Consider the following 6,000-nt stretch of genomic DNA (forward strand, 5'->3'; position numbering starts at 1 on the left):
TGACTGAACATGGGCTAAACTCTTGGCTAGGCTTATAAGAGCCCCAGGGCCAATGGACTAGTAACTTCCTATGATCCTGTGATCCTAAGTCCCTTCAGCAGCTTGAATCACTTAGCACATGACCCCAGTTTAGGCCATTACAGTGCCACACAAACAATTTCCAGTTGAACTGGCTGATACAAAGCCAACTCTCCCACCTCCTGGATGGGTGAGCCAATAAGAGCTGCCCACATCCATCCTGATTCTTTGTGTTTCAGCCATTATTTGAATTGTGGTCATTAGAGTCATTGGTCTTTATATGTCTATGTCAAAGAACCATGCATGGTGTGTTTCAAATTCAAGACTGTGCACTTCCAATGTGTTTGCAAACCATATTAAAAACATGCATTTACTTATGAAACTTGTATAAATGCCCATATGTTCAGTTTCAGCTTTTACAGTTTACTGGTCTTCATCAAGGTTGATTGCTATAACTCCATGTTGATATTTTCTACTCATATGTATATATATATATATCAGGATTTCTTTTGAAGAACATTATGAGTGACTCATTCTAATTGCTTTTCTTTTTGTTAAACTCGCTTTCTGTGAAACCTCCTTCCACTATTCATTAGATAGGTCCTGCACTATCTTGACACAATGGGAAAAAGCTAGAACTCTTGAGTCCAGAAATAAATCACTTAGGCATACATATATTTTTTCAAATTAATATGAAACTTATTTCAAAACAAAAGATGTTACCAGTTGCCCAGGGCACCTGCAAGGTAATTATTTAATTAGTACAACAGATAAATAATTAACCTGCAACTTCTCACTAAACTGAATGGTAAATGGAACCCAGATATGATAGATCATGATATTCATTAGCCAGACTTCTTCCATGATACTCATTAGTGAGACTTCTCCATGATACTCATTAACCAGACTTCTTCCATGATACTCATTAGCCAGACGTCTTCCATGATACTCATTAGCCAGACTTCTTCCATGATATTCATTAGTGAGACTTCTTCCATGATACTCATTAGCCTCATTAGCCAGACTTCTTCCATGATACTCATTAGCGAGACTTCTTCCATGATACTCATTAGCCAGACTTCTTCCATGATACTCATTAGCCAGACTTCTTCCATGATACTCATTAGCCAGACTTCTTCCATGATACTCATTAGCCAGACTTCTTCCATGATACTCATTAGTGAGACTTCTTCCACTTCCATGATAATCATTAGCAAGCCTTCTTCCATGATACTCATTAGCGAGACTTCTTCCATGATACTCAGCCAGACGTCTTCCATGATACTCATCTGCGAGACTTCTTATATGATACTCATTAGTCAGACTTCTTCCATGATACTCAGCCAGACGTCTTCCATGATACTCATTAGCCAGACTTCTTCCACTTCCATGATACTCATTAGCAAGCCTTCTTCCATGATACTCATTAGCAAGACTTCTTCCATGATACTCAGTAGCTAGACTTCTTCCATGATACTCATTAGCCATACTTCTTCCATGATACTCATTAGCGAGACTTCTTCCATGATACTCATTAGCTAGACTTCTTCCATGATACTCATTAGTCAGACTTCTTCCATGATACTCATTAGTCAGACTTCTTCCATGATACTCATTAGCAAGACTTCTTCCATGATACTCATTAGCCAGACTTCTTCCATGATACTCATTAGCTAGACTTCTTCCATGATACTCATTACCAAGACTTCTTCCATGATACTCATTAGCCAGACTTCTTCCATGATACTCATTAGCCAGACTTCTTCCATGATACTCATTAGCCAGACTTCTTCCATGATACTCATTAGCCAGACTTCTTCCATGATACTCATTAGCCAGACTTCTTCCATGATACTCATTAGTAAGACTTCCATGATACTCATTAGCCAGACTTCTTCCATGATACTCATTAGCCAGACTTCTTCCATGATACTCATTAGTGAGACTTCTTCCATGATACTCATCAGCGAGACTTCTTATATGATACTCATTAGTCAGACTTCTTCCATGATACTCATTAGCAAGACTTCTTCCATGATACTCATTAGCCAGACTTCTTCCACTTCCATGATACTCATTAGTAAGCCTTCTTCCATGATACTCATTAGCGAGACATCTTCCATGAAATTCATTAGCGAGACTTCTTCCATGATACTCAGTCAGACATTTTCCATGATACTCATTAGCAAGACTTCTTCCACTTCCATGATACTCATTAGCAAGCCTTCTTCCATGATACTCATTAGCGAGACTTCTTCCATGATACTCATTAGCTAGACTTCTTCCATGATACTCATTAGCCATACTTCTTCCATGATACTCATTAGCGAGACTTCTTCCATGATACTCATAGACTTCTTCCATGATAGACTTCTTCCATGATACTTCTTCCATGATACTCATTAGCTAGACTTCTTCCATGACCTGGACTGGGACTTCTTCCAGAGTGAAGGGAGCCTCTGGGTTATGAATCTGTCCCTCCAGCATGTCCTATTTATTTCAGTGCTGAGGGTCAAGTCTCGAGCCAGAGCTTGATGGGATTTGGATTTTCTGAGGTGCAGCATGTCCATTAATCGGGTTGGACATGGCTTTATACGTCAGGCATAGATCGCCTCTGCAGGCAGGCATGCCACTGAGTAGAGCTGGAGTTTATTTAACCGGCATATGGCATCTGTTTGAGCCCTTGATCCTCTTGGTGAGGTACTTTTGGGGTCTTTCCAGTTGCTGCAAATGTCTGGTAAGGTATATCCCAAAAGGGGCATTGTACTCAATTATGGGCCTGATGAGGGATGAGTAAAGAGGCACGATGACCTCCCCTGATCTAGATGTGAATCCCTTCATGATTAGGTGGGCTATATAAAATGTTTTTCTAACCATTTTGGCCAAGTGGTTGTCGAATGAGAGATTGCTATCAACTTGGGTCCCCAGGTCCCTAATTACTTCTTCTGTACTTAATGGATTACCATCTATGTGGTAATTTGTGGGCACTTTGTTTTTTTCTGAAGGGGATGACTATACACTTTTTGGCATTTAGCTTGAGGCCATGGCTGTGGCATGAGTTGTCTGTTTCTTTGAGGCCCCTTTATAGGATGCTTGTGTCGGCTGGAGATTTGATTATGGCACCTAGTTTGGAGTCATCTGCAAACTTGGTCAGCCACAGTCCTTCCGTGTTGGCCTGTACCTCCGAGAAATATATACATAACAAGAGAGGTCCCAAGACTGATCCTTGTGGGATGCCACTTGCAACCGGTTTGGAGTCTGACATGGCTCCAGCAATTCTAACCATGTGGGTTCTGTCCTTGAGCCAGTTTGCAACCCATCTAGTGACATAGGGGTTTAGATTTAAGCTGGTGAGCTTATCTATAATGCCAGAGTGGGGTATTGTATCGAAGGCTTTTGCGAGGACCGGGTAGGCTGTGTGGAGCACCATCCCCTCGTCAATGGCCTTGGTGACTGTTTCAAAGAAATCAACCAGGTTTAAGAGGCAGGATCTGCCCTTAACAAAGCCGAACTGGGTAGGATCCAGTGTCTGTAGGTCCCAATATCTTTATTTATGAGGTCCATGATGATCCTTTCCATAGCTTTGCAGACCAAGCTAGTCAGGCTTATGGGGTGATAGTTTCCAGGATCCGTTGAGGCACCACCTTTGTGGAGAGGGACCACTGTTGCTGTACGCCACTCTTTGGGTACATATCCTGTAGTAAGGCTGAGATTGAACAGTAGCTTTATGTTTGGGTTTAGTTCTTCTTGGAGTTCATGTAGGGCCTTGGCCGGGACACCATCTGGTCCCATTGATGCTGTGTTTTTTGCTTTGGAGAGGGTGGCTCTTACCATATATCAGGGGGGCAGCACTCTGCTGGGATAGATATTTGCCCTTTTGGTGGGGAAGGGGGGGGTTTGTGCTGAACCTATCACCTAGAATGTTGGCAATGTCTGTGGGTTTGGCATATTTTTGTCATTTTGGACTAATTCTGAGCAAATCTGGGAATTCCCACCCAGGTTCCTAACATAACTAAAGAAAGCCTTGTGATTATCCTTAGTGTTCTGTGCAATTTTTCTCTCGAAGCTGGCCTTAGACGATTTTATGAGTGCCCGTAGTTTTTTGCTAATACTGATCAGAGATGCCTTCCCTTTTTGGGATTTTGCTCTATCATGTAGTAGCTTCCTCCTTCTATTGTATAGTTTGTTTATGGCTGGGGTCCACCAGACAGGACGCCTGCCTTTGGAGGATTGGGTCTTGGTTTTGTTTGGGATTGCATGATCCATGCATTCCTGAAGGTGTTCATAGAATACGTTTATAAAGGATTCTGCAGTCTGGGCTGTATTTTCCAGAGGCCCGGGGGCTTTGAAGGATTCCACCTCAGTTTTGAGGAGTGTGAAATTTGCTTTAGAGACTTTTTCACTGTGGTTTTCTGGGCAGGGGCTGGGGTCGGGATGTGAATATCTAGTGAGATTAGTTTATGGTCTGATCATACCAGTGAGGAATACACTTCTGGTCTGGAGCATAGAGTCCCCATGTTGGTGATGATCAGGTCCAGTATGTTTTCCCCTCTTGTGGGAGTGGTAACAAGTTGTTCCATAGCATTTGAGTTTATAAATTTTAGGAAACTTTGGGCTAGGGTGTTGGAGCTACAGTAATGCTCCCAGTCTATGTTTGGGTAGTTGAAGTCGCCCAGTATAATGGTGTTTGGAGAGACCTTCATATTTTCCAGTGTTCTCAGGAAGGCCGAGTGGGGTACCTGGGTTTGGGAGGGTGGTCTGTAGCAGGCTATAAACTGGAAGGCAGTTTCACCCACTGTTAGTTGCACATGGATAGTCTCTGATGCTTTGTGCTGTGCCACCAACCTGGAGGTGTGGGTATCTTTGACGAATATTGATACTCCCCCTCCTTTTGTGGTTCGGTCCAAGTTTTGGGGCCGAAAAACATGGTATGAGGTGTAACCTGGTAGTGCTGGGGTGCTCTCGGGAGCCTTGAACCAGGTTTCTGTTACTGCACAGATATCGATGTTCTCCATGCTAAGGAAAGTTTCGAGTGCATGCATCTTAAGGTTTAGACTTCTGGCATTGAATAGCATTACTCTTAGTTTCTTATCCCTTGTGATACATATGGAGGTGGGTTTGTCTTTTGAGCCTTGCCTAAAAAAGGCACTATGGGGGTGGCAAGAGCCTTTGGCAATATCCGAAAGCCCAGGGGTGACAGGTGCAAGACGTCCCTAGCGAAGCATCGTGGCTTGTCGAGCATGTCATCCCAGGCTGACAGGCATTGGATCCCCTTTGAATGACACCAATACTTAAGCCAATTGTTGAAATTGATCATCTTGTCTTCATATTGTGGCATCATTCTTGGTGAGGGTAAGATGCTACTCAAGGTCAGGGTCATACTCATTAGGCCAAAACTACAATTAAAATGGCTGCAGCCAACTGGTACAGATTGCCATGGCTAGTGTGTGACAGAAGAATGCCAAAGAAGCTGAAAAGTAAGGTGTAGAAAACAGTAATACAGCCAATATTGCTGTATTGTACAGAAACATGGACAGTAAAGGCAGAGCAGTTGAGGAAGCTAGAGGTGATTGAGATAAACTGCCCGAGATGGGTGGTATGATGAACACTATGGGACAAACAAAAATGAGTACACCAGAGAATAAGCCAATGAGCTCCAACTGCAGAGAGCATCAAAGAGAAGAGATAATGATGGCTTGGCACTTGTACAAGAAACAAAAAATTATTTGGTGAAGAAAATTTTGGAGAGTCAGGAAGAAGACAGGAGGAGGAAATGAGGACATCCAACAGAGAGGATGGATTGCTTGAGGGAAGACAGTCAGGCATGCCTGTTTAACAATGTAGGAGAGGGGCATTGAATCAAAATGAATGCCAAGAGTGTATGTGATAATACGACACCTTGTTGAAAATGGTAAAAACAGGTTGATGATCATAGTGGTGATGATGATGAAGATGATAGCATTTGACGGTGATGCAGTGATG

General features: G+C 42.7%; 1 protein-coding gene across 1 annotated transcript in view; it reads left to right on the forward strand.

Annotated features, from left to right (window-relative positions):
- LOC122815442 (acetylserotonin O-methyltransferase-like) overlaps positions 1-6,000 on the forward strand; it is a 951,227-nt gene that overhangs the window by 944,210 nt on the left and 1,017 nt on the right. The gene's annotated exons all lie outside the window — the stretch shown is intronic.

This window comes from Protopterus annectens, chromosome 1.part1 (assembly GCF_019279795.1).
Source record: "Protopterus annectens isolate FY-2018-M chromosome 1.part1, PAN1.0, whole genome shotgun sequence".
NCBI lineage: Eukaryota > Metazoa > Chordata > Ceratodontiformes > Protopteridae > Protopterus > Protopterus annectens.